The sequence below is a fragment of the Fukomys damarensis genome, unplaced genomic scaffold (assembly GCF_012274545.1).
Source record: "Fukomys damarensis isolate Sample0158 unplaced genomic scaffold, DMR_v1.0_HiC HiC_scaffold_38, whole genome shotgun sequence".
NCBI classification, from domain to species: Eukaryota; Metazoa; Chordata; class Mammalia; order Rodentia; family Bathyergidae; genus Fukomys; species Fukomys damarensis.
This window is the reverse complement of record NW_022900950.1, coordinates 20,223,099-20,241,871: the sequence shown is the minus strand read 5'-3', so window position 1 is coordinate 20,241,871 and position 18,773 is coordinate 20,223,099. Positions and strand designations below refer to the sequence as shown.

Sequence of the window (18,773 nt, the reverse complement as noted above, 5' to 3'; positions counted from 1 at the left end):
ACAAAATATCAGAATGTACTGGACACAATGAAAGCAGATTTATGTGGGGAAATTCATAGCAATAAATATTCATATTAGGAAAAAACAGCTAGATCAAATAAACAACCTAAGAATGAACCATGAGCTTCTAGATAAAGAGCAGGACAAACTGAAAGTTCATACATGGGAAGAAATTATAAAAATCATAGCAGAAATCAATGCTAAGAGAATGATATAAAAAATCAATGAAGCAAAGAGTTGATTCGTTGAAAAAATAAATAAAATTGAAAAACCCTTAGCCAACCTTATCAAAAAAGGGAAAACAAAAAAAAGCCCAATCCATACAATTAGGAATTAAAAAGGGTGAAATTACAATGGACCTAGCAAGAATCCAAAGGAACATCAATACCTACTTTGAGAACAAATATGCCAATAAGATGGAAATTCAGAAGAAATGGACAGATTCCTAGGCACATATGCATTACCAAAGTTGAACGAAGATGACCTAAACAGTCTAAACGATCCAATATTAATCAATGAAATTGGAAATGTAATTAAAAATCTACCAGCTAAGAAAAGTCTGGGTCCTGATGGCTTCACTGTTGAATTCCACAAGACATTTAGAGAGGAACTACTGCCACTACTGTTTAAACTCTTTAACAAAATTGACAGGTAAGAAATACTCCCAAATTTATTCCTAGAAGCAAGCATTGCCTTGACTTTAAAACTAGAGAAAGACACAAATGAAAAAGAGAGCTCTACACCAATCTCATTACTGAACATAGATGCTAAAATCCTCAATAACATCCTGTCAAACAGTATACAGAAGATCATCAAGAAGATAATTCAAAGTACACAAATAAATAAATGTAATACACTATATTAATATAGCCAAGGACAAAAACCATATGATTTTCTCAATCTATGCAGAAAAAGCATTTATCAAAATCCAATGTGTATTCATATAAAAACTCTATGGAAAATTGAAATAAATGATCTATATCTCAATCTGATAAGAGCTATCTATGAAAAACCAACAGCCAATGTCATACTAAATGGTAAAAAATGAAATTCTTCACACTAAAATCAAGAACAAGACAAGATGTCCACTATTACCACTCCTGTTCAATATAGTTTTGGAAACATTAGCCATAGCTGTTAGAAAAACTAAAATAATAAAGATAGGAAAGGAAGAAGTTTAACTGTTATTATTTGCAGATGACCTGATACTTTATATAGAAGATCCCAAGAACTCCACCAAAAATTTTTTATACTTAAATAAATTTACTGGAGTATCTGTACAATAGGTCAACACATAAAAATTAATACCTTTCCTGTACACAAGCAACAGACTCACTGAAAGAGGAACTGTAGAAACAACTATTTTAAAAATAACATCTAAAAAAATGAAATACCTAGGAATCAACCTAATGAAAGCAATCAAAGACCTCTATTCTGAAAAATAAAGCACTATAAAAAAATAGATCAAAAGGATATCAGAAAATGAAAAGATATCCATTTCTTTTAGGTATGAAGAGCCAATATAGTGAAAATGGCCAAACTTTTAAAACTGCTATATAGATTCAGTGCAATACCAATCAAAATTCTAGCAGCATATTTAACAGACCTTTATAAAACAATCCAAAACATCACTTGGACCAAGAAAAGACCTAGAATAGCAAAAGTAATTCTAGGAAACAAAGGCAAGTTGGGGGTATCACAATGCCAAACTTGAAACTATACTACAAAGCTACTCTGACAAAAACAGAATGGTACTGGCAAAGCAACAAACCCAAGGATCAATGGAACAGTTTAGAAGATGCAGAAACAATTCCAGACACACTCATCGGCCTCATCTTTGACAATTACCCAAAAACCCTCACTGGAAGAAAGATAGCCTCTCTCATAAATGATGTTGGGAAAACTGGCTTTCAACTTGCCAAAGATTAAAAGTAGATCTATATTCTTCACCATGCACTAAACTAAAATCAAAATGGATCAAAGGCCTACATATTAAAACAAAAATTGTAAACTGCCTAGAAGAGATGATAGATAGAACTTTTGAAGATATTGACATAGGAAAATAATCCATGAACAAAACCTTAGTCACACATGAACTCTCACAAACAATAAGTGACTAGATCTCATCTTATTAAAAATCTCATTCATAGCAAGAAAAGCTACAGAGTGAAAAAAAACAGAGTGAAGAGACAAACCAAGATGTGGGAAAACATTTTTACCACCTCTTCCTCAGACAAAGGTCAACTATCTAGAATATATAAAGAATTTTTAAAAATAAGACTTCCCAAATTTAAAGACCCAATCCAAAAATGGGCACCTGAAATGAACAGACATTTTGCAGACAAAGAAGTAGAAATAGCAAGAAAACATAAAAGAAATGTTCAATATTACTGATCATTGTAGAGACACAAATGAAAATGATGCTGAGATTTCACTTCACCACAGAAAAAAATGGCTGCTTCAAGAAATCAGTAACAGATTATGGTTAGGTTGTGGGGAAAAGGGAACCTTTTTCCACTGTAGGTGGGAGTGTAGACTGGTGCCATCACTGTGGAAATCTTTATGAAGATATCTCAAAAATTAGGACTAGAGGTCACATTTGACCTTGCTATCCTCTTGCTGGGTATCTTCCTAAAAGAGTCATACCACAGTGAGGTATATGCTCACCCATTTTCATAGCCACACAGTTGGAAATAGCTAAAAATTGTAAACAGCCCAATTGCCCAACAGCTGCAAAGTGGATAAAGAAAATGTGTGCTTTTAAAAAATATAATGGAATATTACTCAACCATAAAGAATGAGAAACTGGAGAAATGTATAGCTAAATGCATGCACATTGAGGCCATACTCTTAAGTGAAATAAATAGGACACACATGTGTAAATAGAAGATAGTTTCTTTGGTGTGAGAAGCTGAAAGGGTAAATAAGGATCAAAATGTATAATAGATAATGAGAAATAGGAAGAAACAGTTCAAAGTGGAATGGAAGTGGGAAGGGTAGGGGAAAGAAAAGAATGGAAAGGACGAAATATGAGAAATGGAAACAAAGTCTTTGTTAATAGGGAGGGGTTGGAAGTGTTGAAAAGAGGGCAGAAGAACGGGGGAAAATCAAGATATATTATGTAAAGGTACAAATTCCCAATAATAATTGTCAGCATATTGTATATTTAAAATGCCCCCCAAAATCAATAAAAAAATATTTTCAGTGGTTTTTTTCAATGTTTTGAAAATAAAGTTGGTGATACTTCAATAAAGTTACTATCAAACAATATCTTCATTAAACTGTGTAAAATTTTTTCAGTTTTAGTTCAGAATAATATATAACAATATCTTATATAATCAATATAATCAATTAATATTATGATTTGCTTAATATGCAGTAGATAAACTTTGTACAAATTTGCTATTACTTGTTATTTTATCAATGAACTATTTTTTGTCTATTCAGTGCATGGAATGAATATTGAAGACATAGAAGAATCAATAAGAAATATTTGAAATGAGTGAGATGGTCATAGTTTTAATGAGTAAAGTCTTTTAGCTTCAATATTAAAGTAAAATGTTATTCTTAATTGAATGGGATGCTTATTTCAAAAGAATGAAAAATTATGGTAGAAAAATGATTTTTACAGTGATGAATATTTTGCTTTTGACTACAGTTTATAATGTATCTTTTATGATGCATAAATATCACAAATCAAAGCTTAATTACAAAAAGATACTATTTCAGAAATGTTAAAGGTTCTGCGAAATATAGGACAAACTATGTGATATAATATAGTCTTCCATTTAATTCAATACTACTTGAAAATATTTGTACCACTACATGATATAAAGTGATGCATATGAGATTAAAATTGTAGAGCATAGTGTCAAGTGATATAATCTGATTGAGAATGTACCTGAGTCCAATTTTCCAATAAAATAATTCTGTATTGTTTTCTTTGTGTGTATTAAATTAGGCTATATTTTTCCCTCTAAGTTACATTAAACTATTGTATACAATACTTAATGCATTGTTTTTAAAATGCTTTTTTTAATTTTGAAGTTTTCTTAATAATATAAACATTTGATTTTGAGTATAAAGACCTTGAAATATACATACATATCAAAAATATACCTGTTATACATTCACATGATTACCATTATTTATATCTGTATGTGGTATAGACAGATTGAATGGGAAAAGGTAGAGAAAACAGTGATTTTTAGATTTTTATCTCATGATGGGTGTACATGTAACAATCTATTACATTAGAGAAAATGGAAACAATAAAAAAGGACCCAAATAAAATAGAAAATGAATATAATATTTAAGAAATCTAAGTCTACAATTTGAATCTGTGAGAATAGTAATGAGACTTTTCTTTTCTCTTATAACCGCAGAGAATATTTTTGTGATTTCAATTGAGTTACGCAGGAAACGACTCTGTCACATATGCTTCAATCAGATTAAATTTGCCACAAAACACTACCATACATCAGAAAGCGCCAACTCATCGACATGAAATGTGTCAATACACATAAAGAGTAGATACCTAAGCATTTCAAAAATGTAAGACTACTAGTGAGCTTGCAGGTTTTACATACACATGGGAAATGGAAAATGCCTGAAACTGAACATGCATATGTCTGACCAGTCTATCTGTCTTAGGTCTATGCTCAATAATAATGTGAACAGATGTAACAGAAGAGCACAAGGATGGCGTGGTAGCTTGGTGTTTAAAGCGGAAATTTGGAAACACACCAAATGCTGTTAAAATAAATAAATTGTTATATATTCAAATAAATAGAATGTGAATAAATGAATGTGTACAGCAGAATAAAACATAAAATACTTAAGCATTGCACTGAGGAAAAGTAAGCAGATAAAACAAGTTAAAAACTATGATTCAATGGAAATAATGTTCTTAAATTGGAAATTTATTTTATTGTTGAAGTTGGGATACTAACTTCCCTTTTAAGGATTCAGACTTAGGAAAGTTTGAGGACTTTAGGATTCTGTGGCTATTTTGTTTTATATTTTTTAGACTTTTTTTTAATAAAAGAATATCAAGACCGAGAATTTGCGATTTGAAAAATATTTTGTATGTGACTTCTAAGCATAAGTGAAAGATATTTTTGTGTGAAGTATTATGTAAAGTAGATCCAAAATAAGAAATTGAAATCTTTAGAAATTCATTCTAGGAATTAAAAATTAATGACATAAACAAATTTGGCTTATGACTGATACATTCCATATTTCTATAAAAGAATATCATAGTTCATGAATAATAACAGCAATGCCTTGTTTGAAAGGATGATGGCTTATTAAGTTTTCTAATAGACAGTGACATTGGCATGAGAAAGATTTATTTCATTAGTCAAATTAAAGATGCCTTAGTTGAATCTGGAATTTTAACTGTCAATCCCGGCACAGCAAGCTCCATTAAATGCCATGTCATTGAAGATGATTTAAATGAGAACATAATGAAGCAAATCTTTTGAAATGTGTTTAGCAAGACTAGTTTTGAAGAGTTGGGAAATTCATTAAAACTAAGAAAGTAGGTTTCAACCTTACTAAATACATTTTAAACTCTATAATGTAAAATATTTCACTGAAGTGAGTTCAAAATTTGACTAACAAAATGTGATATTTAAGAGTTTTCGCCATTTAAATACAACGTATAAAATATTTTTCCTAAATTTTTAAAAAGATCAGTAGAATACCCTCTGGCTGAATTAAGTAGTCATAACAATTTCATACTGATAATTTAACTTGTCTCTCTTCTTTTACTTTCTTTCTTCTTTCTTTCTTTCTTTCTTTCTTTCTTTCTTTCTTTCTTTCTTTCTTTCTTTCTTTCTTTCTTTCTTTCTTTCTTTCTTTCTTTCTTTCTTTCTTTCTTTCTTCCCCAGCCCGCAACTTGTCATTTTTCAATCTTCTTACATATAAAAGCTAGGTAAAACTGTTATAGTCTATATGTATTTAGTTTTTGAGAACATAAAAATTTATTATTTGTTTTTCAGCACTGTATCATACACACAATAAAATAGTATAAGAGAAAACAGACAAATCATGTGGCAGTTAAAATAATTTGTAGAAGCAATTGTAAAAGAACTATTACATTAAATAGGAAGGAGGAAAGACCTTTAGCAGTAGAAATTTAAAAACATATAAAAATCAGTTAAACATAATAAACAATTAAGGGATCTTACAATGTAGTTGATGTAGTTGTATTACATGTAGGCTGTATTCCTAGAGGCATTAACAATATATACATATACATATACATATACATATATATATATGTATATATATGTATATATATATATTTAAAAAAACACAAGAGAGAACTTATACTTACATAAGTCTAAATGTTTTTGTAACTACTGAAATTATTGAAATACTGAGTTTATTTTTATAAGAATTGAAATTGAATTCTATAAATTTATAGAAAACATTACTAATAATCACCATTTTGACAAGCTTTATATAAAGTTAGATTTCTTCAAAGAATTTATTATATTGTATTATTTTTTCATACTGCCATAAGAGGCTCAAATTCTACTAAATCCAAGTGTGAGGAGGTTTCGGGCATTTTGCTTTGAGGTTCTGTGCCAAGAAATTAAATGTTGCATAATGAGTATTCTCAACACTGAAGCCATTAATTTGATTCAAGTCTTCTGTCAGGGATCCTTTTCTGAACAATGAGACATACGTAGAATATGTTGAAAATAAACTTTGATAACACTTTACTCACTATAGATTAATTTCTGTTACAACATTCCCCTCCCACAGTACTTAGTGGAAAAAAAAATAATCTGACTTCTTAATTTCATTTAAAAAAATGAAAGTCTGTGATAGAATCTAATGATGATACTTCAAAGAGACTCTCCTGCTTCTGCTTCTCTTTCTCACTCTGGTGTTCGTTCTTTGAAGCTGCCATCCGGAAGTCAACATGCTCATGCGACTATATGCTGCAGGTAGTCAGTTGTACAGGACACTGATTTGTATGTGATAGAAGCCCTTCGTGAGCCATACATTTCATTGTCTGCCGAGCAAAGAGATTTGCCAGTGTTTGAAAGACAGCTGAGCTGTGAGATCTTTAGTACGAAGCATATATTTTCATATTTATTATTTCATAATTTAACCTTAACTCCTATATGATCTTAGTTATTTTGGTCTAGTAAATAAATATGTGGTTTTCACTTAGATTGTAAATATTTTACTTAATTTTAATTTAATTTTTTAAATTGAGTTTATTGGTACATTTTAGGTATACAGGGCAGTTACATTCATCATTGGGATCTTGTACCTTTACATGACAGGTCTTGGTTCTCATTTTTTCCCCTTGTCCCTGCCCTCCCTTCACCCCCTCCTCCCCTCCCCATTCACAAACATTTTATTTCCATCTTTTCTTTTTCTCACATTTTTTTCTTTTCCCTTATCTAATTTAGTTTTTTGAAACATCATTGCATTTGTGAAAAAATACTTCGAAGAGTGTGGAAACCACATGGAGTACACATTGAACAAGTGTAACAATTTAAAATAAATTATTAATCAAAGAAATGCAGGCACATAAATAATCACTTTACTGAAAGGAGATGCAATTCCTATCAGGTAGTAAAGTCTAACAGGAAACTAAAATGAAAACTTGAAAAATATATTTTCCATCTTGAATTTAAATAGTTCTCAAAGCTATGCATTTGCATATATTACATATTAGTTCTACTTTTCCTTACATGTTATTTTGTTATCTATTGAAAATTTCTATCATAAAATTACTTCTATTTTAGGTTTGTTATTTGAATTATGATTGATTTATGATTATGGTAAACTAGACATTTTTGTATGTCCAGTAAAGCACCTGGAACCTTGCAAACCTTTGGAATAAATATAAAATGTACCATCCATAAACTACACAAAATGAAAATATTGTTCATATCTGTTACAGAAAACATCAGTTTTACAGAATCTGAAATATTCAACAGTAAAATATGAACATCATTGCTATTAATTATTAGATTTTATCTTGAATAATTTACATGAAATACCAATTTTGCAATAAATGAATTGCTTTCAAATACATAAAAAAACTATGACAGTTATTTCCTAGTTGAAAGAGACAGCTTAAAGGCTTTCATATTAAATATTCTTTCAGATCATTGTTTATAGTGTTATGATGCATAAAAATCATGTTAATATGTAAATGGTCTTGCCTGTGATTTAATGAATGCTTTTTAGAAGAGTAACATTCACATTCCCTTCTGTGTTTTTCCTTGGTCTATCTTCCTCAGCCAGACTCCATCCTCAAGATTCTTCTTCTGTCACCTAATTGTCTTATTTGATAGAATTTGTGACAAATTGACCCATTCTTTATGAATACACACACACACACACACACACACACACATACACATTTGTAATTCTTGTTTATAAACCAGATTCTGCTCTTCCTTTTTTCACTTTTTGTGCCATGGTGGAATTCCTTTTTTAAATTTAATTTTATTGGTACATTTTAGGTATACAATATAATGACATTATTGGAGATTTGTACCTTTACATAATATATCTTTATTTGTATTTTCCCCATTCCCCTGCCCTTCCTTCAATCCCTCCATCCCTGTTTACAAAGACTTTGCTTCCCTTGTTTCCATTTCTCATATTTAGTCCTTTCCCTTCTTTTCTTTCCCCTACCCTTCCCACTTCCATTCCACCTTGAACTGTTTCTTCCCATTTCCTACTATCTATTATACATTTTGATCCCTGTTAACATTTTCGGTTTCTCTGGTGTGAGAAACAGAATTTTCTTTTTTTAATGGACTAGTTGGGAGCCTATATTTTATTTTATTGGTTTAATCAATTATTGGTACATTTTAGGTATACATTATGATTACATTCATCATTGGTAATTTGCACCTGTGCATGATATATCTTAATTCTTGTTTTTTCCCATTCCCCTTTCTTCCCTTCCACACCTCCCTATTTACAAAAGCTTTGTGTCCATTTTTCCCTTCTTTTCTCATATTTTATCCTTTCCCTAAAGGGTAAATGGTTATCAGAATTCTTTTATCTCCTTTTTGCCTCTAATTCCAAGGTCCACATACTTGTCAGTAAGCTAATCAATCCAGCAATACTGGGCTGGGATCCTTTTTATAAAGTCTTAATATTTTTAACATGCTATCAGTTAACATGATGAAAGTAAAGGTATTTTTGGAAGTTCGTCTTCAGCTTGATTTCCCTGTATTAAAGGCATATGTGAAAGTGAAGACACGAAGTAAATAACATTTACAGCAGATAAGGAAATGATTAGAAAAAAAGTCCATCGTGGTGTTAAATATTCAGATGATCGCAGGACTTTAGGGCCTGTATTTCGAAGTATTTTCAGGGTCTGTAATGTTTATTGGAAGTCTAGGTAAGCAGCATGGAGTAGCTGTACTGTAAACAATATAGACACTTTAGAAGTCCCTGGAAAAAACAAAGTAATGGCTTTTAGGCAGATTTTTGTTGTTAAAACTGAAAATAATATACAATCATGAGATTACTGAAAGTAGGAAGTTAACCTACTACGTTATAAACAATGCTTCATTAAAACATCTAGCATCCCCCTGCGCCATGCACATCCAGTCCTCGGCCTCAGCCTCTTCATCACTTCCTGCAGCCCTCCCCACAGCACCCCGGCTGAGCCGGCTTCCCCAGTCTCTCATGAATATTGAACCACCCCTGTTGTATTTCCCGAGCTCCTTTGCTGAAGCCAAGGCTCGCCATATTGTGCTGCTGCACCGGGGGTCTCAGTGGGGCGATCCTAGAGTCTTGCATCAGCCACGGCCAGTGGAGCCCCGGGCTGGGCAGGAGCCTCAAAGTCTCAGGCTGTGCAAATGGAACTCAGTCATTAAGCAAAACATGGGAACTGAGCTTATATGAATTACAATGAACACCTCAGGAGGCAATAACAGATGGCTTGGGAATTGTGGTTTCACCTAGAAGTCTTCACAACAAATTAATGTGCCCAATTTGTTTGGATATATTGAAAACACTAAGGCTTCAAAGGAGTGTGTACATCGTTCTTGTACATATTATATTATCACCGCCCTAAGAAGTGGTAACAAAGAATGTCTTATCTGTCAGTAAAAACTAGCTTCCAAAAGATCACTAAGATCAGACCCAAACTTTGATGCACTCATCAGCAAATTTCATCCAAATTGTGACGAGCATGAAGCTCATCAAGAGAGAATTAGCCAGGATCAACAAGCACAATAATCAGCAGGAACTCCGTCATAGCACTGAAAAAGCTCTGAAGATCCAGACCGTGAACAGATTACAGTGGGGCAAGAAACAACAGATGGAAAATGGTAGAGGACCAGAAGATAATGGTGACAGTTTGCACTGTAGTAATGAATCCATACATAGCAATCAGGATGCAAGACCTAGTAGCAAATGGACCAAAACATCTGATGATTCTGGGCTTGAATTTGATAGTAACAATGCAACAGTAACTATTGATCCAGTAATGGGCGGTGCTACTGAAATTGAGTTAGTAATCAGACCTCATCCCACACTTATGGAAAAAGATGACAGTGCACAGACAAGATAAATAAAGACTTCGGGTAATGCCACTATTGACTACTTACCAAAGTATCTGGCTGTGAGGTTAGCTTTAGAAGAACTGTGAAGCAAAGGAAAATAGAATCTGATGAAACTTGATACAGCCATTGCGAAGCAGAATACCATTTATATAGCAGCAGCAGGGGCCAGTTCACTTTAATAAATGGCTCTTTTTTGTTGGAATTGGTCAATAAGAATGGCTGCTATCAAGAAATCAAACAATAACAAATGTTGGCAGGGTTGTGGGGAGAAAGGAACCCTTCTCCATTGTTGGTGGGAGTGCAGACTAGTGTAACCACTATGGAAATCAATATGGAGATACCTCAAAGAGCTGGGACTAGAGGTTCCATTTGACCCAGCCATCCCTCTGCTGGGTGCCTTTCCAAAGGAACTAAAAGAATCATATCACAGTGATGTATGCGCACCTATATTTATAGCGGCACAGTTTGTAATAGCTACAACTTGGAAACAGCCCATTTGCCCATCAGTTGGAAACTGGATAAAGAAGATGTGATTTTTCTATAAATTGGAATATTACTCATCCATAAAGAATGAGAAATTAGATTCATTCATAGGAAAATGAATAGATATTGAGGATATACTCCTAAGTGAAATAAATAAGTCACACATTTATAAATACCAAATAGTTTCTCTGGTGTGAATAAACTGTAATAGTACATAAGATCCTAATGAAATAACTGACATTGTGAAATGGGAAGAAAAGGTCTAAAGGTGTAGGGAAGGTGGGAGGGGTAGGGGAAGGGTAATAAGGGAAAAAATTGTGAGAAAATGCAAAGATGGAAATGAAGTGGTTGTAAATGAGGAGGAGAGGAGGGATGAAGGGAGGGCAGGGACAAGGGGAAAAAAATGAGAATCAAGACCTGTCATGTAGAGGTACAAGATCCCAACAATGAATGTAACTGTACTGTATCCCTAAAATGTACCAATAAACTCAATTAAAAAGAAAAAAAAGAAATACTGGACAGTGAAAACACCCATGGAACTTTATTAGGCCCCACCAAGGAGCACAAATGAGCTTTTAAAAATCAGTTCTAGACTGAATTTTTTATAGCTGAATTCTTTAATATTAAAGATGTACCATCTTTACTTCTATGGACAGATCTTGGATATGTTGTTCAGTTTCCTTTCTAAGCTATTACACTATTAGAATTACTTCCCCTTAATTTGAGATATACTTGTTGGAAGAGATGGTAGTTATTCATTACTTTTTCTTTCCTCTAAAAAGATGTTCTAAGTTGTGTGCTTTCAAAAGCCTAGCTCCATTTGGAGCACTCTTTGACCCAGCAATTTTTTGTAGTTATGCATTCTTAAGTAAAGATTCAATTGGCTATCATTTTTCCCTCTCCTCTCAAAAGTTTTCTAGGCCTGTGAAATGTTAAATACAATAGTATGTATTCCAGCTTTTCCCCTTTGGATTGTTGTATATTTGTAGTTATCTGTATAAACTGTAGTATCTTCATGAAGACCAAGGTTCAAATTTACTATGCTTAAACAAGGGGAAAAAATAAGAACAAAGACCTGTCATGTAAAGGTACAAGATTCCATTAATGAATGTAACTGTATTGTATACCTAGAATGTACCAATGAACTCAATTTAAAAAAAACAAACCAAACAATTCTCAGAGAATTATAATTTTTCTGGTATTTTCTTCCATAATATAGCATTTAAAAAGATATTCTTAATGAACTTGGTGTCCTCTGTCATGCAATGTTTTATTGTGTTTGTTTGTTGGTTTGTTTTCCCCCTTCAAGTTTAGAATTTCTGGTCATGGGGAAGAGGATCAAACAAAATTTTAAATTATATGAGAATATGGTTCCTCAACAGATTTCACTGAAGAAAGAAAAATTGGTAATAATATGTAGTCCTCAACTATATATTTAAGAGTTATTTTTTGTATCCTACTGTCTTCATTTCCTCTATCATAGGTTTTTAATGTTCTTTTCCTATTAAAATATCACAGATACAAATATATTTTGCATTTTAGCCTTGATGAAAAATACAAGATATGTTCAAATCTTCCTAATTCATTTATTATTGAATATTAGTCACATAAGTTTCAAGAATTAACATGGCACATACAACTAACAGTGGGAAAGAGTTTGCTGCTTTGAAAAGTGTGCTTAGCATTTGAGGTTGCCATATCAGTTTGTAAATTTGGTGCTCTGCTAAATACACTCTGTAGAAAGAAGTTAATGAGGTTTGAGCTCTAGTATGACACACGTGAAAGAAAAATTTGTGGAGAAATATCAAGCAATGGGGGTAAACTCATTTTACTCTTAGTTTTCTATTGAGGGACAGTATTGACTATTGGGAAGCCAGAAGGGTTGACGCTGATGGGTCAGAAAAAAAGATTGACTTGTATGTTATTTTCATCCCTGTCCTGATTCTAGGCATGTCTTCAAGTTTGTATTACCACAGTATTTACACAAACATTTTTGCACTGAAAAGTTAACCCCAAAAAGTTTTGATAGGAGGGACTTAGGCCTGCTGTACCATTGTAACTAAAGTCTGCAAATATCTATCTGCCAATTTTGACAGATTGGGTCCAGCTTGATGTTTTAAATCTTAAACCAAGTATAAAAACTTAAAGGCTTTTTCAATTTTTTTACCATTTTATTGAAAATATTTGAAATCTGTTTTTACCAGGGTTTGTTTTGTAATTTGTGCCATGAAATTTGGAAACTACCAAAATTTAAAGAATAGTTTTATATTCAATTATTTTCTGGTGTAATGTTAAACTGTATAGATTTTTAATGTACCTCCATTGAATATAACGCTGGTTATGTGGTAAAACTGTTTAGATTTTATTGTTGACATTAGATTAGTGGTTTCATTAAATAACCAACCCCCCCAATCTAGTGTATTCATCTGATTATAAAAAAATCTCTTACTTGAAGAAAAATTTATGATACAGTTTTTGGGTTTTACACACAGGGCACAAATACACAAAAATAAATGAAATAATGGAAGGTACTTAATGCCAGTTTTCCCAATAGTATTATTTTTACAATTTATTTGTTTTAACAATATTTAATAGTTAACTAAATGAGCTCTGATTAGAGTACTAAGTGTAGTGCTCCAAATTTTTGTTACTACCAACTTGGCAAATTATCCTTAAACAACAGATTCTTGTTTATGCTATGAATAAACAAGTGTAAAGCATTGTACTTCTCCAATAATTAAATGAATGGATTTTGAATCCAAAAAAGTTGAATTAATGGCATCTCCATTACTGTGCCTAATAACTCGTGAACAGATCATTCTTTTCCATCCCATTGATTCTAAATTCTCTCACTCCAGAGGTTGTTACATGCAATTATGACTAGTTCCATTAAGGAAAAAAATAAAGTTTGAGTCAAATTGGAGGCTGGTATTGCTTTCTGTACATTTGGGGTATTTATGTTGACAAAAGTGTATTTTGGCATTGACTAAACTGCTTTTTTTTTGGTACTGGGGATTGAATTTGGGCCCTTGCACTTGCAAGGCAGATGCCAGAACCACTGAGCCAAATCCCCAGTTCTAGGCTGCTTTTCTTAACTTTTATGAGGGATTTGAAAATGGAATCAAAATGATTCTCTGAAGATAATTCCAATATTTCTATTATGTCAATTAAGTACAATAGAAGCCAAAATCATGCTAAACAGGAAGAAGTTCCAAATAGTCAGAATATAAAAAGTAGAACATCAGAGTCAAGTTATCAGGTACATTGATAGCTTAAATTCTGGAATAATGTAAAAAGAACATAAATTTGTTATGGAAGTGGAAAGGAATATCATCAAATATAGCCTTTGTATAAGATTTCTCTATATTTGACTTGCTATTTTAAAAGGACATTCCCTCTTTTCTCGATATTTTTCTATTATATAATATTGGTTATTAGTTTTACAGTTTAATCCACATGTAATGTGATGCTCACAGAAATATTAAAAAGATGAAGAAAAAATTGTTGTCTCTGAAGAGTTTTACCCTCAAGTTCATTCAGAGTCTGAGATTTTGTGTTAACCTTGATAAAAATGATGGTTGAAAAATTACTGATTATATATTGAGTAGATACTTTGTGTGGAATGGAGAGCAAATTCCTTAGGAGGGAGTAAGGTTAATTTGTAGATGGCAAGATCTATCTATCTATCTATCTATCTATCTATCTATCTATCTAATAAATTAAGGCGACCATTTCAATTACAGCAAAGCTAATGACCAGTATCAGACATTCATTTATGTATCATCTACCTATATATCCTACACACACACACACACACACACACACACACATATATATATATAGAGAGAGTGATATATATTTTTACAAAGGCTACTCTTTTTTATATGTAGTGAATTGATCCTACTATGAATGTCTTTGGGAAGCTCATTCAGCCTCCTACAATAAAAATTTAAATTGAGAGATAAATACATTCCAAACTCATTAAAATAAAGCAAAATGATGATATAAAACTTAGACTCCACTAGTTAGATTTTATAAAACTAAGGAGGGGCCAGGGATTTAGCTCAGTGATTCTGCCACCTGTTTTGCAAACACAAGGTCCTGAGTTCAATCCCTGGTACCAAAAATAAAAAAAATTAAAAAAATTAAATTTAAAAAATATAAGGAGGAATCATGAAATAACCTTTCCAGTGGAAGAAATTACTATAGCAAAATTATATTATTATGAAGCAAAAAGAGCAATGACACTTTTTAAAAATTATTAATACATGATACTAAAGATCTATTGCTTACCAAATACAATAGTGGTTTATTCACTGGATCAGTAATGTTGCTTGATCTGAGGCATTTTTCTGCCTGTTTAATCTCAGCTTTCCAGTTATCCTAAAGATTTTACAAAGAAAAATACCTGTTTAAAAGTTATTTTAGCAGGGTATAGTATCATAGGCCTATAACCTCAAAACTCTAGGAAACTAAGCCAGATGGATTGGAAGTTCCAGTCCAACTTGAGCAACTTAGTGACTTATGAGATTTTTTCTCAATAAAAAGGGTGGGGGGCTAAGAATGTCACTCATTCAAAGGTCCTGGGTTGAATCCCCAGTATCCAAACAAAACAGAATGTCTGTTTGCCACAGTATGTTTCTTTTGTTTAAACTAGGAATTCTGAATGATAAACTGTTTGGAACATTTTCTTTATACTACATTTAAAGTTTCAGTTCTGAAACTTCCATGAGAATATCCTCTAGTTTTCCTGCAGTATCTACTCAATCTTACTCCCAGAGACAGAGATTAAAAAAGATAATATGAGCAGGTTGAGCAAGCATCTTCCTTTTTTGAGGAAATGCCTGTTCACAAGAGTATATGCGCTGGCATTATCTGGAGGTGTGTTTATCATTTCCCCACAGATGTGAGGTTTCTGTTCATTTCCGCATAGAGGCAGATATAATCCAGTAAAAGTACTGACATTTTTAAGACAACTTTTTTCTGGCATCTACGCCTATTTCTCAAGTGTTCTCAATTCTGTTGAACTAAAAAGTTTTTTAAAAATTGTAAATATGGGCCGGGAATTTAGCTCAGCAGTTCGGTGGCCTGCCTTGCAAGAGCAAGGACCCGAGTTCAATTCTCTGTACGAAAAAAAACAAAAATGTAGATATAATTTATCTTGCAGTAATAACAAGATAGCTTTAATAGGCATGTAACCAGTATGTAAATATAGAAATATTTTGAGATGACAGTTAAAGAAACTGTACATTACAGAGTAGACAAGTTGACATAAAAACTCCATTGGTGATATATTTACCTCACTGGTTCAGAGGTTGTTCATAATCTAGTCATATTAAATTTGACATATAAAACCTTTATAGCTTATGGTACAAAGATTTGTTAAAGGTAAAATAAGGAAAACAAAAAGCATGTAAGAACTATAAATTTCTATCATTTGATCTTTTGACTAAGGGGTCAAATATATACACTGAAGGAAAAATAGCCTGTTCAATAAACAGTTTTGGGAAAATTGGACATCCATGTGGAGAAGATTAATTCTAGACCCATATCTCTCATCATGCACTAAACTAAAATCAAAATAAACCAAAGAATTAACTGTTAAAACAGAAACACTTAACCTGTTGACAAATAAAATAGGTAAAACTCTTGATATCATAGGAGACGGGAAGAACCTTCTAAACAGGAAATCCTACCAAGAATTAACAAATGGAATCATATAAAATGAAAACTTTTCATCCCAGCAACAGAAACAACCAACAAAGTGAAAAGACAACAGAGAATGAGAAAAAAAAAGAAAAAACTGCCAGCTCTTCCTCAGACAGAAGGCTAATAGAATATATAGGGAATGTATAAAGAATACAAAATAATTAGATGTCCAAAGTGTAAAATCCAGTCAAAAATGAACAAGTGAAATGAACAGATACTTCACAGAAGTATAAATGAGCAATAAATACATGAAAAAATGCTCAACATCGCTGGCCACCAGAGAAATACAAATTAAAGCAACACTGAGATTCCACCTTATCCCAGAAAAAACTAAAAAGTTTGTATTGGCATCATTAAAAAATCAAATAATAACAAATGCTGGCAAGGTTGCACACTTAAAGGGACATTTCTACATTGTTGGCGGAAATGTAAACTAGCACAACTACTATGCAAATCAGAATGGAGCTTCCTCAAAAACTAAAACTACAAATTCCATTTGACTCAGCTATTCTTCTTCTAGATATGTTACCAAAACTATTAATAGTGTTGCAGTGCAGTGATTTATGCAAAACCATTTTATAGCACCAAAATTCATATTTAAATTGTGAAAATGACTTATATGTCCATGAAAAGATGAATGAATAAAAAATGAGGTATTGGAAAGTACTACTTTTATATAAGTAAAGGTAATTTTGACTCATTTGTAGAAAAAAGGATAACCTTGAGATCATAATGTTAAGTGAAATAAGTTATGCACACAAGTTTATTGCATGGTTTCTCATATAAGAACTCAAACTATAAATAAAGAGTAAAATAAAAAATATGTAATAGAAAGTAGAGAGAGAGACTTTCCTCAACTAGAAAAAGAATTAAGAGATGGAAGTGTTGAGAAGGAGGTAAGGAAAGAGGATGAAAAGGGGAATTAAGATGTGGTATTAAGTATAAACTATGTATGTACATGTACCAACTCCATACAGAGTGTACACATAATGTACTGCAAACACGTACTAATAAAAATATGAAAAAAGTAAATGATATATGAGAAATATATGTACCAATTCCTCTAAAGGTATGAAACTGTTATGCATCACAAATATACACTAATAAAAATAAAGTTAAATAAAAAAACTCAAAATGAATACCTTACTGCAAAACATGAAACTCTGAAATTACTAGAAGAAAGCATAAGAGAACTTCAAGCTATAGGCACAGGCAAGCATCTCCTAAATACGTCTCCCATAGCTCAGGAAACAAAAGTAAAAGTTGACATATGGAACTACATCAAATTAAAAACTTCTCCCCAGCAAAAGAAACAATCAACAGAGTTAAGAACTAACTTTCAGAATGAGAGAAAATCCTTGCTATTTAACCAACAGATGATTAATGTCAAGAATATTTCAAGAACTCAAAAACTCATCACCAAAACAGAAAAATCAATAAATAGGAATAGTTATAGATTTATTAAACATACACTTCTCAGAATAAGAATTACAAATGGCCAATAAATATATTAAACAGTTCAATAAATTTAGCCATCAGGGAAATGCAGATCCAAACTACATTAACATTTAGCTCAGCGGTTCAGTGGCCTGCCTTGCAAGCGCAAGGACCCGAGTTCAATCCCAGGTACCAAAAAAACCCAAAAAAAACAAAAAAACAAAACAAAACAAATTACATCTAACCCCAGTCTGAATGTCTATTATAAAATGAACAAAACCACCACCAACAAGAACAACAAAAAAAAGCCGATACTAACAAAGATGTGAAGAAAAAGAAATATTATATATTGTTAGTGGAAATGTAAGTCAGTACAGCTGCTATGGAAAGCATTATAGAAATCTATCAAAAAATTAAAAATAGGTCTAGTATATGATCCAGTAATCCTACTCCTGCTGTGTATATCCTATAGAAATGAAGACCACATAAAGGAAAAAATGAGAATCAAGACTTGTCATGTAGAGGTACAAGATCCCAACAATGAATGTAACTGTACTATATCCCTAAAATGTACCAATA

General features: G+C 32.1%; 1 pseudogene; it reads left to right on the top strand.

The window, feature by feature from the left end:
* LOC104868885 overlaps positions 1–18,773 on the top strand; it is a 67,845-nt pseudogene that overhangs the window by 41,832 nt on the left and 7,240 nt on the right.